The 21,794-nt window shown below is 27.4% G+C and overlaps 1 protein-coding gene across 7 annotated transcripts in view; it reads left to right on the forward strand.

Annotated features, from left to right (window-relative positions):
- coro (protein coronin) overlaps positions 1 to 21,794 on the forward strand; it is a 95,318-nt gene that overhangs the window by 67,139 nt on the left and 6,385 nt on the right. Inside the window, exon 10 of one of the 7 annotated variants that reach the window (XM_075362938.1) lies at positions 13,435 to 14,141. The exons of 3 other annotated variants lie outside the window; for them this stretch is intronic. The gene's annotated coding sequence lies outside the window, so the exon portion shown is untranslated. Of the gene's footprint in view, positions 1 to 5,190; positions 10,181 to 11,631; positions 12,448 to 12,571; positions 13,359 to 13,434; positions 14,142 to 21,794 lie in introns of those variants that run through there. 3 more of the 7 variants (XM_075362939.1, XM_075362934.1, XM_075362937.1) reach the window with 3 other exon arrangements.

Here is a 21,794-nt window from a genome sequence, read left to right on the forward strand (position 1 = left end):
CATATAGATTAAGAGTTAAAATTGAGTTTTTTCATATTTTCTTTCATTAATAATATTCCTTGTTGTCACGGCAAATCAAGAAACTATTAACAAATGACATTATGAAAAACTGCAATTTTAACTTTGACTTCAATGGTTTATTTTAACTAGTATAGTAGTTGATGTTGCAGATGAAGATTTAAGCGTTTCAATATAATATATTTTGACACATCCTTACCGACTGTATTTTGGTTATTTAAAAATATATAAAAATTATTTTAAATAATATATTTTTTTATAAAATTTAAGAATATTTTAACTCAAGAACAACAAAAGAATGCTTTTGTAGTTAAATGTTCTTTAACTACTACTATGTTCTTTAATTGAATTTGTCCTCTTTCCTTCCATACCCTAAAGTTAAAAATGTTGATTTATGTTAAGCTGATCTGATGGTTGACTTGACTTCACATATGTGTTAAAATAAAAAAATAGAAATATTTCATTACAACGAAATTGAATGTAAAAAATTTGCCTAAATGTCGCAAAAATGTAATCTGTTTTTTAAAGATTACAGTAGTTTAATTTTTTGTTTTTTTGAAATTGTTAAGTTTCAAAATTTTTTAATAAAGCAGTGAACCTTAAGTGCCTCACTAACATAAAAGTAATCTGTAAATGTATATATCTCATAGCGGTTGAGTTGTCACCAGTTCTACTGAGGTTTAGTTACTACTGAATGAAACTGTTTTTTCCAGTTTCATATGTTGGACTTATATGTACGACATAAGTCTTACTAAAAATAAGAAATTACGTATATTTTTAGGTTCCTTGGTATCTCATAACACAGTTATTAATTCCTGCAAGTTTGTACTTTCATTCACACTGTTAAGAACTGGTGAATTTCCTTTGCAACCCTTTCATAACATACCAGTTTATGTTTTATGGCCGTTGCTTTGAACCAAAGATAATTTCATCTGATCTCAGTTTACCATAACTTCTAAGTTTTGGATTATAATTTGAATGTATTTATAGTCATGTGACCAGGATTTAGCTTGAAACTGTTAGACAACATTAACTCTTTCATTAACCTAGTTGTAACTGTCAACTTCTGTAAATTATTCAGAATCATTTAGTTCCAAGAGATTTTGAACCAGGTTTCAGTTTTAAATCATACCTCTTGCTACCTCCTTAATGTGAGTACAGCCACCTATTGAAATAACATTTAGGAATATGGCTATTTGATATAACTTTCAGCTCTATTAGCCATTGTACTATATGTGTATTATTTATTTTTAATTACATTTTGGTTCTAACAAAGCACCTCAGTGTGGTTTGAGATATAAATAATAATTTTAAAAACTGGATTTGAATAGCCCCAATACTTCTTAGTTAAAAGCTCAGACTTTACCGTCGTATAACTGCATGCTTCAATCATTGAGCAATACAGATATTACCTGTTGAGTAATGGTGTATTTGTTTTTTACTATCATTCTTGTTACAACTTGTAAAAAATGTTATACAGATTATTTTATGGCAAAAACATGACAATTTTTCAGCAGTTTTTTAAACAGTAACTTCTTTTCATAATAACAATCAGTTAAAAGTCTTTCTGCTGATCTAGTACTGTTTTTGTATATTTCTCCTATTTCATTTATTTCTTGAAGTAAAGCAGTAAATAACATTACACTGTGTATTTGCTGATAAATGTTAAAATATTGGGATAAAAATACAAAAGTTATAAGTCACTTTGTTCTCTTTATAAATAGTAAAAGTACAGTAATAGCACATTTTTTCATGACTATGGGTTTGCTCTTGTTTTTTATTTTCTGTTTTAAGCTATAAGATTAATGATAGCAATATCATATTTGTTATATCATTTGACCATTCTTTCAGTATTTCAAACTGAAATTAAAATTGTTGATTAATAGTATATATTAGCTAGGTAGTTGTTAAATATTGTCTAGCTTATAGCTAGTCAGTAGTTAAATATTGGCTAGCTAAGGTAACAAAATAATTAGGCTCCTTGCTCAATACTGCAATTAAGTCGATTGTTTCAAATGAACTGTGATGCTTTATTGTGAATAATAGTTTATGAAATGCAGGTTGCATTGTCAATAGTTTTATAAAGAACTTTATTGCTGACAACTAGTTAAAAGTTTACTACATCATTTGTATGTAACCTTACTATTGACATTTTAGCATATAATCATACATTTTTAGGCTATTTCTGTGAAGTATATGTAATTATGGTAGAGACTGCAGTTTTTAGTTAAGACAGAAAGTTTTTAAACATTTCCCATCAGGTAAACTGACAAAAAATTGCAGAGGGCTGAAATTTGGCCACTGCTTCAAAAAATAAAATCTATTGCTTCAAAACCATTAATTGTTCAACTAACTTCTACAACATCAATAGGTATTCAACACAGACAGACGGGTCTATCAACACGATCAGTATTACCCTTTCTTTAATACTCATAAAATTCTCAAGATAATGGTTTAAAAATATTTAACCGATGAGAGAAACTTTTGAAGCATTTTCTATAAAGATCAAGCAAAATTGAAATTTTATAAATCCAGATGAAGAAAATCAATATTTTAATTGAAAATTAATTAGTGTTGCATTTGTATTGTTATTTATAATCTTTTACTTCTGCTTTCTTTTTATTTGAATATGAAACATTTTTTATATGTTTATGTAGCACAATGCATTTACACTAACATACATATATAGGTACATATATTGTATACAGTAATTGTATTTTATCATAGACCATATTTCCAGGCAGAAACATATATTAAAACAAACATTTTTATTGAATGTATTAATATTTACTTACCTTATTTCTTATCCGATGTCTTTCTGTATTAATTTTTTCCATTCATTTGTGATTATGTTTCTAAACATAATAACAGATGATTACATGCTAAAATTACAGTATTACTATTAATCAGCCTGTGGTTTATGTGTTATATAAATACGTACTCAGATTTACAATGAATGAAAATAACACTGCTAGATTTACTGTATTTGTTTATTTTATACTTTTTCTTTATGTTTTGAAAGATAAAGATATTTTGGGATTCTTCAGAGGATATATATATATATTTATATATTTTCTTATGCAATTATTATTACTTTTTTGATAAATTTTTTTTTATTAGTTATTTAAAAAAAATTGTTTTTATGATTATTCAGAATGAGATTAAACTCCATCTTAGCCAGTATCTCTATTCTATTTTTTTTTTTTTTTTTTTTGTATCGTCGACTAGGTAAGCAAGTTATGGTTAGAAACTTGGAATTTTTAAACCTAAACATTATTATATTTAATTCTACTGATCTGTTTTCTAACTCTTTTGTGAACAAATTTGAGATTGTTATTTTAGTTTGATACAATATTTTATGTACACTTTTGATGTTTTAATTATTTTTCCACTTATCCATAGATTTGGCATTAAATATTTTAATCTGAAACAGTTTTCAGCATTTTGGAATTATAAAATTGCATTTAATCAAGCAATTTACTACTGTTAATTGTATTTATAGCATTTTCATGAAATTAAGTTCTCTTTACAAAAAGAGTTATGTAGTTTTTGATATCATCTTTATATACTGGTTGTTATTTTTAGAGGTCATCTTTAAACTTTGTCATATGCTAAGGGAGAGAGATATGTATAAAAAGTGAAATGATAAGACAGAAAAGTTACATAAATAAAAAAAAAAAGGTACATTGTGACCATCACACTGCTAATTTTATTAAATATTTTAGATCCATTATTCTATCTGTGAATGAAAAAAAAACATTTGTATAAAACTATGTACATAGTCAAAGGTTTTCGTGTTACTCTTTGCCTAATGTTTCAGTATTTGTCTACTTATTGCGATTTAAAATTACAACTTCTTTCTGATCAGCATAATTACATTCTATTTGGAAAGAATTAGTGGGTGAATGAGACACGCTTATCATCCTTCTGTACAACAATTTCTTTTAACTGTGTTAAGTGTGAAGTAATTTTGAAAAAAGAATTCCATTGCTTTTTAAGATATAGTCTTTGTTTCTTTTTATTATTATAAGCTTTACAGTTCCTGTTTAAAAATTATTAAAACTGTTTATTTTATATAATATATTCTGAAAATTTTATTATTTATGCGACAAAAGTAGATTCTATTAGTTATAAGATGCAAAGCAAATACAATTTGTAATTGAAATTATATTTGTTTCAATAGTAGAAATGTTAATATTAAATTAAAACAACAGAAGTATAAAAATTATGTTAATAAATTTAAAAAAAAATTCTAATAAATATTTCATTATGTTTATAAAAGATTATTTAAAAAATTTTGGAAATTACAAACAAGGCTCCTTCAAAAATCTATACACACCCTAATAACTAACAAATGACAGTCATAACTTCATTGTTACACTGTTTCTTTAAATAAAAGAAGTAAATCCATATGTATAAGTTCCAAAAAAAAATATATACATAATTTTCTCAAATCCCTGAAAGACTAATACAGTGCCTTTCAACTTTGGTTTAAATAAATAAAAAACAGCATCTTATGTTCCAGAAATAATCCCCAAAAAAGCAATAACATTTCATTTTACTCTGTTTATAGTACCATAAATAAAACAATAAAATCTTGGAAATGTTCATAATATTTGATCTAATGGGATCCCATGATTGGAATGATAATTAGCTTAAGTGATCCTTAAGATTGCTGATTGAGGGGGATACAAAGTAGTTTTTCCTGCCGACCGTAAGTCTTAAAATTTAGGTCTCCTCATTACTCATTAGTGGTTGAAATTAAACTTATGTATATGAAGTAACTGTAAAAAAGCTGTAGAACTCATAAGATTGCCTTAAAAAAAATCAGTAGTTAGTGCCTGGTTAGGGAGATTTCTTGTATTTATAGATGTAAGTATATTCCAAATATGTTAAGTCTTTATTAATAACTTCAGTAAATTAGCATTAATCTCAATATTTGAATTAATAATAACTGTAACAATGAAATATGGTAGTTGTAAGAAATGATTTGTTTAAATTTCAGGTTTTGTATTAAAATGGAAGCCTTGTGTTTTCTTTACATTTTTCATTAGTAATCCATGCATTGTTTTTAAATTAAAAAATATTTTCCTTTATGATAGAAGTATGTGTGTATTTCAAATTGTTATTGAAATTAAATATTTTTGCAATTTTATATATGTATTCTTCCAGGATATGGTAGAAATATGTAGTGTGATCTGGATGAGTGGAGTTAGGGTTTGCAAATTGTTCTTCGATGAAAACAGTACAACAGACATGGAAATAAAAAAGGATGGAAATTATCATTACAGTTTATTGATGACCTCTTACATGTATTGCTAAAATTTAAATTAAGTCTTTTTTACTTTTCATGCTCAACAGTCATGATTTTTTATATAATAAAATATAATGATATTTCAGTCCTGTTTATCTGAACTTAATATAAGCAAGCTGATTTTATGTAAACAATGGATAACCATTTTTAAGAGATTAACCTTAGTGCCAAAGTAGCTTGAAGCAACCTTTAATCCTCATTTGTGTTCTGTCAGAGCCGTCTTTAGTAGACATGTACATTATGGGCTATTACTAGTTTTTGCTGCTCTCTATTAGTTCTTTTTTTAATGTAACTGATTAAATAGAAGAAAAATTATGTAGACTCTGTCCATACAGTTGTATTAATCTGAGAAATTTAATCTTAGAAAAATTATTTGATTGTAACCATAACATAGAACTACAGATTTTGATTTTCATTTTTGTGCGGTTATGCTTAAAAAATACTGTCAAAGATATTCATCATAATTATTATGTTTAAATTTTGTATATTATTTAGTAATTTTTCATTTTTTAAATTATATTTGAGTTGTATTCTGTGTAGTATAAACTATACATGCAAATAGTAGTGGTGTTGTGTAATTATGTTTTCATTTGTAATATTTAGGAAGTGCTATGTATATACTTCAGAAAGTGCTGTATGTATAATATTGTCTCGCAATTTCACACACATACAATACATTTATTCATTATAAAAAATGAAAATTTTTAGGCTATCTTTAAAATTTATGTTTTGAAAAATTATGTGCTTTCTATATTTTTGTTTTCGTGTAATTTAACCAAAAATAACTAAGGTAAAATTTTCTTATATTTTGTGTTTGCTGAATAAATTATTTGTAATAAATTAAATTTTCATTAATGAATGACTAAATAGTAAAAAACAAGTATAAGAAATTGGTGTAATCAGGTTGGTAGTTCACTATATTCATAAAGGTCACTTATAGGGGGTAAAGAGCTAATGAAAGACATATTTCTTGTAAAAAATCATTTATTATTTTGCGTGTTTCGAAGTGCATGTCATTGCAGTTCCATCTACTTGTAAAATTGAGATCTTCTGTTATGTTCTCATAACAGTAATTATTATGCACTGTAGTTGATAAATTATTTGTTATTTTAATTATTAGATGTTTATGTGTGGTCAGAATACTATTTGATATTGCATCAATAAATTAATATTCAGAAATATTTTTGCACTTTATAATGAAATTATGTAATTTCATTAAAAGATATTCACATGTAGAGGAAAAATAAATTGAATTTGTGAAGTTGAGAAAGAGTTTAGTGTGTGAAAAAGCAGCCATTTCTTAAAGATCAGGAATGAAGGAAAATTCTATAGCATACTTTATTTTGTGTGTATATATATATATATATATATATATATACACACACACACACACACACAGACTATACAATGTATTATTTATTATTATATTTTTAATATTAACAAATTAATTCATTTTTAATATTTACAGAAGAAAAAAAATATACACACACACATACACTATACAATTATTATTTATAATTATATTTTAATATTAATTTCCATAAGGCTGGATTTTATCTAACCATAGTTCAGATAAGCAGGATTATACTATGTGTTTATAGTAATTATTATCCCTGTTTGAAAAAAAATTCAGTAATGAAATATTTTAAAATTGATTTGAATCATTTTAATTTGTTTGGCTAACTAGTTAATACTCTGTGTTCATTAGCTGTTCTCTATATACACTTTTCACAGAGATCAGTTTTGTAATACACTTTCTGATATTCATTACTGATTTACAAACAATATAGAATGATACTAAGATCTCTTTATTTTCTATAAAAGCCTTAATTTTTTTTCAGTCTCCTATAACAAATGTGGTGTAATCAGGAGATCTTCTAGAAATGGGAAGATTCTTGACATCTGTGATAAGGCAATATTTTTCATAAATTACATATTTTAATGATAGGTTATTGCATTTACCATATTGTGTCTTGGGTTTCTAAGTTCAGATATCCATTACTTTTTAAAAACATTTTTGTTCTTTATTTCAATGACCTTCCACTCTTACTTTACTCATATTTTTTTAACAATTTCTGTTTAAACAAAATAGCGTTGTTTTTTTTGTCTTAAATAACCAAATTGTGTTCTGGTACGAATAGCTGTGTGATATGAAATTGTTTGTGAATAAAATTTAGTGGAAGTTCTAAATTTTATTTCTGTATTGTTTTATTATTATGAAAATTCAACTGTACATTTTTGAATTATGATAGTTTAAGCAAAAAAAAAAAAAACTACAGATTTTATATGAAAGTTAATCTGATATTTCATTACTTGCTTAGAAATTTATCTGTTCACATATTAACAGAAATTGTTATAATTTTCCTTCTTGTTCTATTTAATGAGGAGGTTGGCTGCTGTTGATGGACAAGCTGATGAAGGCTCCTTAATAAAAATAAATACTGCACTTTATGGTATTTACATGTTTAAAGATTGTATTTTTACTCTTAGTAAACCACAAAGGTTATTACTCATATAACATGAAATATGGTACTACAATTAAATGTATTATTATGTGATATATTCAGTATATAGAATTGATTAAAGGTGCGTATATATTAATAACTATTATCATTATTTTTTATTTGGGAGAGATTCTGGACACAGAAGTGTAGATATAAATATTTTAAGTGTGTATGTGTGAGTGTGAGCGAGTGCACTCACGTGCACACACGATTATGTTTGAATGGTATTTATATTACCAATCTTATGCCTTTTATTTGATGAGAATAGTACAGAACTGAAAAATTTCCTGTTTTGGTGCTTTATTTAATTTGATCAAAATAATTCTAACTCTTGATCATATAAATAATACAATTTGGTTTCAGATTTTTTCTTCATTATGTTTAACAATTTTTCTTAGAATGCTTTAAATATATATCACATTTTTAAATGATTTCCCAGGATCGAAACTAAATTTTCATTATCTTGTGAATGGTCATTCATGTTGTCATTTATCATTATGTGTTTTTGTGTAATATTCTGTATTCTGGATATGCTGGCAGTCTGTGATAACTGCAGCATAAAAGTCATTCACAAAAATAAAAAACAATGAATTTTGAGTTAAGGAAATTGTTTAAAGAAAATTAGTTTAAATGTCTTATATATGTTACTGTTTTTATTTGTCTCCGATCAGCGAGTGACTGAAAAAATATTTTTCAAATTGTAATCTAATGCCCGTGATTATGTTTTCATTGATTTTAGTGTGTCTTTTAAAATTTAATTTTTTTTTATCAATAAGTTATCTTTTGTTTAAATTACAAGTTAAACAGTTGTCAATGCATTTATTTAATGTTATCATAAAAATAATCACATTAATTGTAATTCACTTACTGCAAATTAACTGAATAAAATGTGAAGTTTGGATTTTAAATTTAAAATATTTCATTTTAAATACTGAATAGATGTTTAAAATTTTTGCAGATCTAGTATGATATATATATATATATATATATATATATATGAAATGTAAATCTTGATCGTTCATTTTTAACTATTTACACAGTTGTAAATAGTATTGCATTTTATTGGAAGCTGTCTTTTCTATGCAGAAGATGTACATTCTTGTTAATTGACATTCTTATTACTAATACATTACTCTAGACGTAAATAAAACTTTTTGTATTTTAGTACATTTGAAGAACATAGCCTAGACCAGCAGTTCTTAAATATTTTTATATTTGTTCCACCTTGACAGCATTTTCTACTAATAATACTCCTTAAAAAACATTTTTTAATTAATGCATTTGCACTTATACATTCAGCATTTGTTACATTTAAAATAAAGCAAAAATTTACATGTTGAAAATAGTCAAAGGATAACAAAACCAGACTTCATTGCCTGTAACTGAAAACCCATATTTCATTTATTCATCTGAATAGCTTCTCTTTTCCTGAGTAGTTGAAAACTATCACTATCCTTGACTGATATGTAAGCTGTGCACATATAAGTCTGTCGATGGTTCAAATCCTATATTAGGTTTTTGTTTTTAACTGTTCCACCATTTATTAAATCCTGACCCATATTTGATAATATAATACAAATAATCACATACAAGCTATGAGACTAAACACTATCTACTATCTAGATTAATTTCAGATTACAATAAAACTCTATTGATCAATGAAATGATTAAACAAATCTTGAGCTGTATATATATATATATATCTTTGAAAATCTTCTAAAAACATCACACTGAGTGGAGGACTGAGGTTCATACTAGTACATCTCGACAAAATTGCTAGAAGAACTGCAAAATTGCAAACTTGCTAGAAATGGGGAAGGAGAAAGAGGCAGTTGCAAAACACAATGTTATGTAGTGTGCATGGATTAGGTGGCATATAGAATGAATGAGTTACTTAAACATCTCCTGAACTCGGTTTTTACATTATCACAGGCCTGTGTTATTTACCCACCATTACTCATTTTTTTATTTCATGTACTCCTGAATCGTTAACCATACATCACAGTTTGGGAACTGCTGGTCTAGATTGTATTAATATTAAAAATACCAAGGACAAGTGTACATATTTACTGCAAGTGTACATATTCAGACAGTGTGTTCCAGCAAAATGACTCTGCTGTATGTATATTATGTATTTTTTGCTTTGACAACATTGGATGTTTTTTTTACTATTAAATTTGTAAATTTTTGTGTATGTTTTACTAAAGAAATGTTTTATTACCAGATTGATTTTTAAAGCTGTTTATTTTATATATATATTTGATAAGTGTTTCTCTTTGTAACAAGTGGCTTAAATCATTTTGAAATTTACTATTGTTATTTGAAATAAAATATTTAGAATTTTGTTTTTACTTATTTTTTTTACATATTGTATTACATTTTTAGTAATATTGTTTACATTTTTTTAAAAATTCATATTATTAAGACAGTTTTATATGTTTATTAAGAAAAAATCTATTATTACATATCCATTAAAAGCAATTACTAACTTATTTTTGCTTATTTTTGTTTTAGCTTTTATTTAATGCTTTTAAACAGTGCTTTAATAATAATTTTTCATAAAAAATGTTTTACAGTATTTGCATGTACAGTAATACCTTGTATTTTACTTTTTGTATATCCTAAATTTTTGGAGCATACCTAAAACTGATATCTGGAGAAGCAGATGAAAAAAAAAATATAATGATTAAAAAAACAGAGCATGCATTATGTGTGAGCACTTCTTTGTCTTCCAACTATTGATTCAGCACTTAAGGCATGTGCCTGTTATTTTCAATATAGGCAGATTGTTTTATTTTTTGCTGTACATTTTAAAAATATTTTGTACAATAATTTTTCTTTACAGAACATAGTTGTCCTCATTGCCCTCTTGATTTGTAGACTCTTGCACCCATCACAATTAATATATTATAAAAAAATAACTACCAATATAGTAAACCGTGTATGGTGAAATGGTTGGGAAAGTATTTAATTTTTTAACAAAAAACATAATAAGTGTCAAAGAAAGATATATTTTATTTAATGATGTAATCTGAATTAAGTAATGTAAGTAATACAAAACATTAAAAGATGATTTTTAAAAAATCAACATTAATGGTATAAAAATTAATATAGCTTTTTAGTCTGGTAAATATTTTATGTAATAATTAAAGTTTTATACTTCATATTAACAATTTTAAACACTAAAATAGAGAAGAGAAAATTTTGTATACATTCAAAGTCCAGTGTAAAAGAAACTTTATTAGATAAAAAATTCTGAAAGCATGTTTAATTTGTCATTTTTTATTTTACTTTTAACGATGGCTAGTTTGAGTACATATACATAAATTTTGGTCAATTTTCACAGTCACTGATATGTTAATAAGTATAATTCTGCTATCAGGATAGAAAATGACATAGAATTTCATTTAAGATAAAACAGTAGTCATTTAGTTCTGTAGTAGTTGTGTTCTTTATCCTACAGTATAACAATCTGAACGCCCTTTTGTGTGAAAGATATTCATAAAGTTTTTGAACACAAATGGAAGTTTTTTGAGTAAATATAGGAAAATGAAGTGAAACAGTACAATAATGCTAGAATGAACTTTTGTGTTCAAGGTAATGTTAATTATTTTATGATAGTCTTATTTGAAAGCGTAGTCAAATGTCCTGCTGAACCAGATGAGTCTTTTTAAGAAGCCTAGATAGATTGGATATACCAAATGACTTTTTACGGTGAATGCACCAGCTGTTTTGTAATATTACTGTTAAAAATGATTTATCTTTTGCATCTCTTTTTTACATTTTTTCTTTTAGGATTAGATGGAAGGGATTTGGTAAAGTTTATGATGCAAGATATGCTTCCTAATATTAAACTACCAAAGCAGGGCAACAAAATTTGTTGTAAATGAATGTTCATCTATCCATTCATATATGACTGGTGTTGTGTAAATTTGGTGTTAATATGAAAATTTGTGTAATTACATGCGTAAAGATGTAGTTAATGTTGTTACTATTTAAAATATTTGTATTTTTCTCTTTCATTAATGATCTTTTTTTTTATTATAGTGTCTCACATGTAAGTATATTTTTGAGTTCATAAGAAAAATTAACTTGTATGCACTTCAAAATTATGAAATTTAAATCTCTTTATTATGTTTTGAATCATCATATTTTGTATGATATCCTTGACTTCTACAGATTTGTTTTGTGTGGCAGTCTTAGGAAATAATTTAGCATTTAGACCAAGGATTTCTGAGTTTTAGTATGTAATCTTTCAAATTTTTATGTTATTTTTGTTTCAAAGTTCCATCCCATTGTAGCATTTACCTACAAAAAATAAACACAAATTTAGAAAAAAATTCAATTTAAAGATCAGACCATGTAAATAATCATTTTTGATAAAGTAGCTATTACTGTAAAGAATAAAATTCAATAGCGTACACATATGTATATTTGTGTAGTGATGAGTTCAAAATATATGATAAGAAATGCACTGTTTATGATTGTATATTAAACATAACTATTATTCGTAACAGAGTGTTTCTTATTACAAAAAATATTACTATTTTTCTTAGTCAGATTTGTCTATTTTTATGTTCTTTTATCTTTCTTTATTAATAATTTATTTCAATTTTACAAAGTATTACAGTGATTTGTATAATAAGAACAATTTTTTATAAACCAAATAAAAAGTTATTTTGTGAATTAATATCTATTCATACCAAAATATAAACAAACATTATTTATTAAATAGGTTTTACAGGCATTAATGAAGCAGATGTTTAGCAGTCCGTTGATTGTAGAACTGCCGTTGTTTGTTCATTTCACCAATCCATAACTGGGTTATTCACATTTTTCAAATCTTTCTACGTCAGGAATCAAATTAGAACAATTTTATAAATAATAAATCATGAAACTTATGGAAAATTGTAGCAAATCTCATCGATTGTAAATTATCTGTTTTCTTAAAAATATAGGCATAAACCTTGTTTGACAAATTATTGATGACGGGTGGATATCAGGTTTATTTCTTCATATGCATCTGTTTTATCTGTATTAAATAATAAATACTGCTTGTACATATTTCCATCGTTCCCAACCCTTTTCTCTTTAATTTGCTAAGCTTATTATGAAACTAGCAGTGCACATCTTTTTAGCATTAAAAAACTGTATACTAGAAATACCTCTTGATCAGTGGATTGTTTTTTACATGTCATTCAGTGGCAGTGATTGACCATTTTTTTTAATTTCTCCAAAAAAATAATCAACAATGCACTGAACAACTCGGCTGGCAGTGGAGATGATGACTGAACTCAAATTAGAAGAACCTACGGTCACTTATCTGCATATGTGCACAAACTTAACCTTAAAAATGACCCGAGGAAGATTGATTATACATTTTAAAAAATTTTATAAATGTTGACTTTTCATGCCAAAATTTATTACAAGAATAAAATATCGAACAAGGTTAAATAAAAGAGTTGATAAACCAAATAAACTTTTTATACATCAGTTTTGTGTTTCTTATGGCTAACAGTTTGACAAAATCGAATAATATTTGTTTTTCTTAAGTTACAGTTATAAAAGAAATTGTTCATTTTCAAATATTTTTTTCAGAATTCTTCTTCATCATTATTACTTCATTTACTAATTTATTGGAACCATTAGTATGTCTCTCATTGCAGACAGCATTGTTGTAATATCACAGTGATTCAAAAAATTTATAAAAAAAATTATTGTTGATTCTCATTAATTCTAAAATGAAGTAATGTCATTATTTTGTGTTAATTATTTGTGTAACAAATTCTTACCTCTGTTAATGATGAGTAATCGTTAATATTTTAAACATACATGACAAATGTCTGTTTTAGGGGGGAGAGTGTAAAATAGGGTTGAAAAGAGATTGATGTACTGTTAATTGATTTATTAAATCATTTAAACTAATTAACTATTTGTTAACTAATTTTGTAAAAATAAGACATGTGTATAAACTTTTTAAGTGTAACTCCTTCCCATTATTAAATAATCCCTATTTTGTGTGGGATTTTATCAAAATAGAGTTCCATAAACAGACAGATAACACAGATATTAGGTTACTAAAATCATGCTTTAATGTATTTTAACTTTCACATTTTTCTTTTTAGTGTAATTATTTAAGCTATTTTATATAATTTAGTATATTACTTTAATTTGGTTTGAATAAATGCATAACCTGCCTTAGAAGTTAATGGATATGGTAAAAAAATATTATATTCTGTTTTTAGATAGCATTATGAAGCTCTCTTTATTTCTATTAGGATTCACTTTTAGTATTGCTTATATTTTAAAATATTGCCTGTTCTGTGAATTTTGTTTCATATTCTGTGGTAAAAAGAAATTAAAATTAATTTCATTTTAGTTAATTAAATTTTGTTATTTTTTTCTAATAATACATACGTTATTAAATATATATATCAATCGTTCGTTGTTTACTGTAATTTTTGTCATACTTCTTTGAAGACTATCTTGGACATATGACCTTTTTGAAATGTGCATTAGTGTGTACAGTTTTGTACAGTTTTGCTATAGAAATTCATGCCTTAAGATCTTTTTTATTTGAGCATCAAGGGTCAGTTTCATATGTTGGGAATGTATGTATGTTAGGTGCCATGACCAAAAAAGGTTATAAGCAAACTGAAATGAGATAAAAGTTGCTTCTAAAATTGGTAGAGCCATTTCGTAGACAATAAGCTTAACTAAGCCAGGCTTAGTTAAGATAGTGAGAAAGTAGGTGCCTTTTCTGTTTTCCCCCACAATGGTTTTTTTTATGTTACTTATTAGTAATTGGTCATGTTTAAACATGTCTGGTTAATTAGTACAACATTGCACCATATTACTAGATATTGGTGTCGCTGCTTGTAATCAGTCTGTGTCTAGTTATTGCGCTGTGAAGATGTGTTTTGTTTAGTTAGGGAAATTGATTCAAAGGAGAAAAACATTGAATTTTTGCTACTGAAAGGGATTGTTCATAAAACTCAGCATTGCAAAAACAGGCATGAGATGATATTACATCTTTCAAATAAAATCATAGATGGAGTTGCAGTAAAACTGGCTGCAGGACTGAAATCATCTCAGGAAGAACACTTGGTCACAGACTAGTACGAGGGTCTTTTTATCAAGGTCCAATCGGTCGTAAAATAAAAACCCACGCAAAAATCGGATGAACCTTTGTGCATATGTGTTGCGCAGCATCTCTAGTATGGCCTTCAATCACGCCGTGTCACTTTGTTTAGTTCTGAAAACGCAGCTAGCACGTAAACATGTCTACAACAATAGCATCTCCTGCCAAGTGTGAAGTGTGTGCGGTAATTCTATTTCTTCAGGCTGAGGGGTGTAATGCAGCTGAAATTCATCGACGAATAAATAATGTGTACGGTGAAACTTCAATGAGTGACAGCAAAGTGTGACAATGGTGCAGGAACTTTAAAGCAGGATGTACAGATGTTCATGATGCAGGTGGTCAGGGAAGGAAACGAGTGTCAACCGATGATCTTGTTGAGCGAGTGGATGAGGCAATTTGAGAAAATCATCGGTTCACAATTTCTGTATTGAGTGATTCGTTTTCTGAAATTTCAAGGTCAGCTCTCTATACCATTGTGAGTGAGAGACTTCAGTACCGCAAACTGTGTGCGAGATGGGTTTCCAAGATGCTGTCCGACCATCACAAAACAATGAGAATAGATGCCTCCCTAATGTTTCTCCAGCGCTACCACAATGAAAAAGAAGATTTTTTGAACAAAATTGTCACAGGGGACGAAACATGGGTCCATTTCGAAACTGAAGAAACAAAAAAAAAATCCAAACGGTGGTTGCATTCTTATTTTCCCAGTAAACCAAAGAAGTTCAAGCAAACCTGATTGGTGAAACTGATAGCAATGCCACTTACATTGCTAACCTTGCTCTTTATGCTACCTTCAGTTAGCAAATCCAATTTTCACATAAGTCCTCAGGCACAGCTGCTACCCCCACTGTCTCCTAACAAGTGGTTAGCTCCTTCACCAGCTATTGGCAGTCCAGTAGTACAGACAGAAGCAGTGTGTAGGCCAATCAAATTCCTATGGTATGTTTCCATAGAATAAATAATCAAAATTAAGGAAAGGAAAGACCAACGAATCCATAGGACTACAAGCCATTTGGGAGATCATATAAGTTATCAGATTATTATACTTTAATTAATTATGTAATTTGCTTAGTAATTCATAAGTACATTAGCAATAATGGTAAAATCTTTACTGGATCTGTAATTAAATTTTTAGCAATACAACATTGCATCCCATATGAATGATTTTCCGAAGTGATAAATTTGCATTTCCAGAACCATTTGCCTAGAGTTCTGTTGAAGGTACTGTGTCAAACTGTGTAATATATATTACACAGTTTGACATCAGCTACCAGGAACAACCCGCTGATTATTAAACTAAACATCAGTGCTATGCTATTTTTATTCTTGTAGAATAAAAAAAAATTGAAGCCAGTAATTTGCTTTATATGAAGAGTATCCAACATTAAGTTTTGTTCCTTTGACCGTGATTTTCCTCTTATTGCTACTTTAACAGCGACACCTCTCCATCAACTCAAATAGGATTTTCTATCTCATACATTGTACTGTCCTGACTTGGCTCCATCCAGTTATTCCTTAACTGAGACTTCTAAATGAACTTTTGAAGATGTAAATTTCAACATAATGACATAAAGTCATTAAAGTTGTACAGAGCTGGTTTGAATAGCATTGAAAGACTGTTTTGAAATTTTTAAATATGAAACTTCTACAATGATGGAACAAGTGCAATGCAGTAAAGGGGTAGTGTGTTAATAAAACAGGTAATAGATTTTAATTATGTTTTAAGTAATATTTACAGAAACAAATTGTAGTTTAGTCTAAATCACTCTTACAGATGAATGTAGAATTGTTGAATATCAAACCAGCTTTAAGCTTAAAAGTTATGTGTTGGTTCGTTATATTAGAGAAAATTAAAGGCTGTAAATAAGGGCAAATAACTATGCAGAATAGTGTAAACTGTATGTAGTAAAATGTATGAGTAGTATTTATTTTTATGAAATAATTAATGAATCTTATCCATGCAATCATTGCATTCATGCTTGTGTCAACAGCCTGTAAAGCAGAAAATAGCATGAGTATTAAATAATTTTGTGCTTAACATAAAAAAAATTTTATATCGTTAAAAACAGTCAATGTATTATTTAAAGAAAAAGTGATATGCTAACGTTACCATTTGCACACTTCTTATAATTGTTATATTCAGGTTTTAATAAAAAGTAAGTTAATTAACAGAGAATTGTAATGTGAAGCTTTAAAAATAGAATCTGTTCAGTTAATTTATAGTGTCATTAAATTTTCCAAGATGGAAATATTTATTTCATTATAGTTGACTTCAGCTATCTAGCAACGTTCAACCTATGTAATAAATTATTGTATACGTAAATTAATAGAGTTGCTATTATTAAATACATAAATTTTTGAAAGATTAAGGCACCCAGCTCACCCGATTTTAGCTACTGGTTCCTAGAAAGTTAGGATAGAGAATTACGCGAAAGGCAGTGCAAAACACAGAATTGAGTGTCCTCTTCTTTTGAACAGGGTTATTCACTGTCTTTTCCAGGATTAGCTGAATATCTAATCCTAACTTATATCTAATATTTTTGTATTTGAAGGGATTAGGATGTCTGACTTTATCCTATAGGCATTTCAGCCATTAAGCTTATTGTACAATATAATGTAGAATTATTTTATAGACATTAATGTATTACGTAGGAGTTTGCATAGAATGAATTTTCTTATGCAACAAGAAACTGCAGAAAGATAAGTCATTTTCATAATTTTTTGTTATTTAATCTAATTATAATACAGTATATGTTTAATAATTTTACAAATGCATGTTATTTTCAGTGTCTGGAATTCCTGCTTTATCTATTAAAAATTAATGACTGACCTGTTTGTTGAGATTAGGGATACTTATTATTCCCATATGTTACAAATTGTTTTTCCAAATACCTTATTACAAAATGTACAATTCTATTTACCAAGTTTTAGTCTATTAACTTATTGTAGCCAGATTTTAAGTATTTAATTTTGGCATTACACAGAAATACAAGAAAGAGCTGTAGTTATTAAAGTAAATTCAAAAACAGAACCACAAAACTGTTCAAAAAAGTAATTAAATGTTGAAGCCTATGCCTATTTTAATTGTTAGTCATCATCATCATCATCATTAAATATTGATAAATTAGTATTTAAAAGCAGGAAACAATAAAATAAAAAATTGTTTTCATAATTATTAATAAACAATATCTTTAATATACTAATAAAGAGTATTTAAATTTGTGTTTATAAAAAAAAAAATAAATGTTGACTGAAAGCCATGTAGTATCATTTTAAACAACCCCAGTCAAAAGCAGAAAGCTTAAAATAGTCCAAATGACTCAAACTCCCAACATAAATTGACCACAATGCTGAATGTGTGCCTGTTATATATATTACAATAAGATTAAAATTTATCTCAAGAAAGATATAAATAGCATGAATCTTCAACCAATCAAAGAAATATCTCCTCTCTTAAACAGAGATTAATGGGGGTAATTGTTTAATGTTCAGAAAATTATAGGAAACTTACATAAAAAAATTTTTAATAGGCTCTTCAATAGTGCCCAAAAGTATTGCTTAAAGTTATTATTTTATCATTTATATTTCTTTATTTATATTAAGTATTTGTTTTTTTACAAACCCTCATCACTTGATGATGATGATGATGCTTGTTATCCATCAAAATAGCCATCCAGTTTTAAATTTTAATTATTTTTAACAGTTGCTAACCATTTGTATTATTGAATCTACACAAACATTTAAGTGTATTGAATATGTCATAAACGTATAAATTCTTGTATATTTTAAACGCCTAAACATATAAATTATTTTATTGTTTTACCTTGAAAATTAACATCGCAATATTATTTTGAGATAGTGTCCTATAAAAGAAGCAGACAGCTAGTACACCATTTTTTTGAGAACCATTGACTGCTGTGGTTATTAGCAGATTAATAAATTAAGAAAGCATCAAAGTGAAAACCACCTGGTGTTGTTTCACTTTATACATCATTGTTTGTGTACATATCATGTTTCTGTACATCAGTTATGTACAGAAAACATTAAATTTGGCCTTGGTCTTGAGCATTTCAGTTTTCAAGGATCTTAATCCCTGAGATGTTTGAGATATTTGTGGAACCATTAGCCCTTTAAGATATTCTGTCTCCTGGCTTACCAAGGACCTTCAGTGTACTGTTCTGTTTAATGAGTTGATTTATGTAAAATCATTTTCATTATCTTAAAATGTTATGCTGATAAGTATATTAGGGGAAGCTTGCAATTACTTTATTCTGTTTGGCTCTTATTGGACCTGCTGATTAAATTAATTTTTCTTCTTTTGGCAAGACACTACAACTGTTCTTGCACTCCTTACACCATTCTCTCCTATCTTAGCATAAGTTGGTATCTATTCCTCTTCTTTCCACTGTGCTTTCATCTTTTGTTTCCAATGAACTATGAGCCTACCACTCTTTCTTTGTTCTAATCATAATTATAACTTTTCATTTATATTTTTGTTACCAAAAGATGGTTAATTTATTTCCTTGTTAACACTTTAAATTGTTGTTCACAACAATATTATACATTCCTGGGTGGAAGGAATGAAGGATAAGAAAAGGGTGGGTAGTAAGCAATGGGTGATTTACCCCTGAAGAACATGAAATGAGACAAACTCACATGGGGTACTCAAGGTGAGTTTGTTTGAGATGTTTGCCCCACCAAAACTTTCTCGGGAAGATGGAATATTTTTATCCAGGACGGAAGCAACTCATTACTTATCAATGATTTTTCACTGACTGACTGACTCAATTGTATGCTGCAAAGAATTGCTTTTCTTTAGATACTAAAAAATTAGTCAAGAACAGGCTCAGTCTTCCCTAAAGAAGACCCTTGCCTGCCCCAAGAATTGCGTGGTAAGTAGAAGTACCTGGCTGAATTATAAACTGTTTTGCCAAATCCTTACTGGAGGATATTGAAATGACATGGTTTAATGTGTTTTATCATTTTTGCTATGATGATGAAAATTATTATTTAATTACCATGATAAAATATGAAAATACTTATTTAAAAACATATATGTCTATATTTATTTTAAAATTAAGTAGTGTTATATAATTTTTTAAAGAAAGTAGCGCAGTTAAAAACATCACTATTCATTTTGAAATATAAATTTTAATTATCAGAATCTTGAAATTTACTCTCTTATTTTTACAAAAGCCTTAACGTTATGTGATTGAACTCGTACACAATTATATATTATACAGATCTTGTCGAGAATGGTGTGTGCAAATTTTTCATAGTTAAAAAAAGTAACTGTCCTAATCATGGAAAACGAATGAAATTTTAACAAACTTTATCAGTGCTGCATCACAAAATTAATAATAAAAACACAAATTAAAATCCATATTAATACACAAAATATTTGTAAGAAAATACATGAAAATAATAAAAATTATTTGAAAAAAATTGACGTAACGAAAATTAAGTTTGTTTGATTTAGAAACTCATCAATAGAGCAATGTTGGGTTCGTAAAAAAAAATATTTTATTTAGTTTTTTAAAAATTAGTGGGAAGATCTTATTAATGAAAATATTACTTAATAACAATAATAATGGTAAAATCTTAATATGACTCGTGTAAACAAAATTATTATGCCGTTACGCAAAAATATTTTTATTGTCTAGTGTTATAACGTATTAAAATTTGTTTTTATTTTAGCAATAAATTATTATTGTTTTAGCACGGTTTAGCGGATCTGTAAACATGAAAACGTGGTAGAACGTTTTATTTACTAAGTATCGGTCTTAATGATTCGTATTTGCGGTCACAAAACGATTATCTGGTGGCCAATTTTTATGACCAAATGATTCTTCTGAATTTTGAAAGAATCCCGAGGTATAATATTTTATTTCCAGTAGGAATGTAAGTATAATAATGTGATTTATTGCGATATTGAATCGTTTACAGGATTGTTAACCGATATTGTCACACCAGTTGAACTTTTCTTCGTATTTGTTAACACTTACAGGAAGTAAGTAAGATTATCAATTTTAAAAACAAAAGTTGTTTAATACGTATTACAATACTTGGTTTTATTTATGTATTATTAAAAATATAATCATAGCCCACATTTTACTCTCAACGGTTACTTTTTTCGTATACTTAATGTTTTATTAGAATACTGAAAAAGTATAACCTTGTATTAATCGAAATTTTTTATCCGATTTATCTTGGGTTTTTTCGAAATAATGAATTCATTTTTGAAGTATTTTTGTCTCCGTTGTCTGTGTAGCAAAATATGATCGATTCGAAAGTTGATTTTGTCTCTGGGTCGAGTAATCTATGATAGAGCTTTATTGTTTTAAGATAAAATATATCGGTTGTCCTCTTTTTTAATGGAAATAAACCTTGTGTTGTTTCTTAATCCCTATAGGTAGATTATGATACACTTAATTGTATTGTTTATTTAAAAGTACTGCAAGCTCTTTCAGATGATAAAGCCAAGTAGCAGACCAGCAGTTTGAATTAAACTTGTTTGTATGGATCTGGCAAAATTATTATAATATCTTCTCATGACAACACAAAATTATTTATTCATGCTAGCCGGACCGTCTAGCCAGGGGGCTCTGCCCCCTGGACGCGTTCGTATCCTCATGTTTGTGACAATATTAAGTATTTTACTGAAATATTTTAAGAAAAGAAATATTAATGCGTAGAGAATGTTTTTCTTAACATTTTGGTGTTTTATATTTATAATAGGCTTAAGGAGTGAAAAGATATAGAATTTAAAAGTTTTTAATAGACATATAATGTTTAACGCTAGCCATATTGATAACAG

The sequence above is a fragment of the Lycorma delicatula genome, chromosome 4, assembly GCF_047948215.1.
Source record: "Lycorma delicatula isolate Av1 chromosome 4, ASM4794821v1, whole genome shotgun sequence".
In the NCBI taxonomy this organism is placed as follows: domain Eukaryota; kingdom Metazoa; phylum Arthropoda; class Insecta; order Hemiptera; family Fulgoridae; genus Lycorma; species Lycorma delicatula.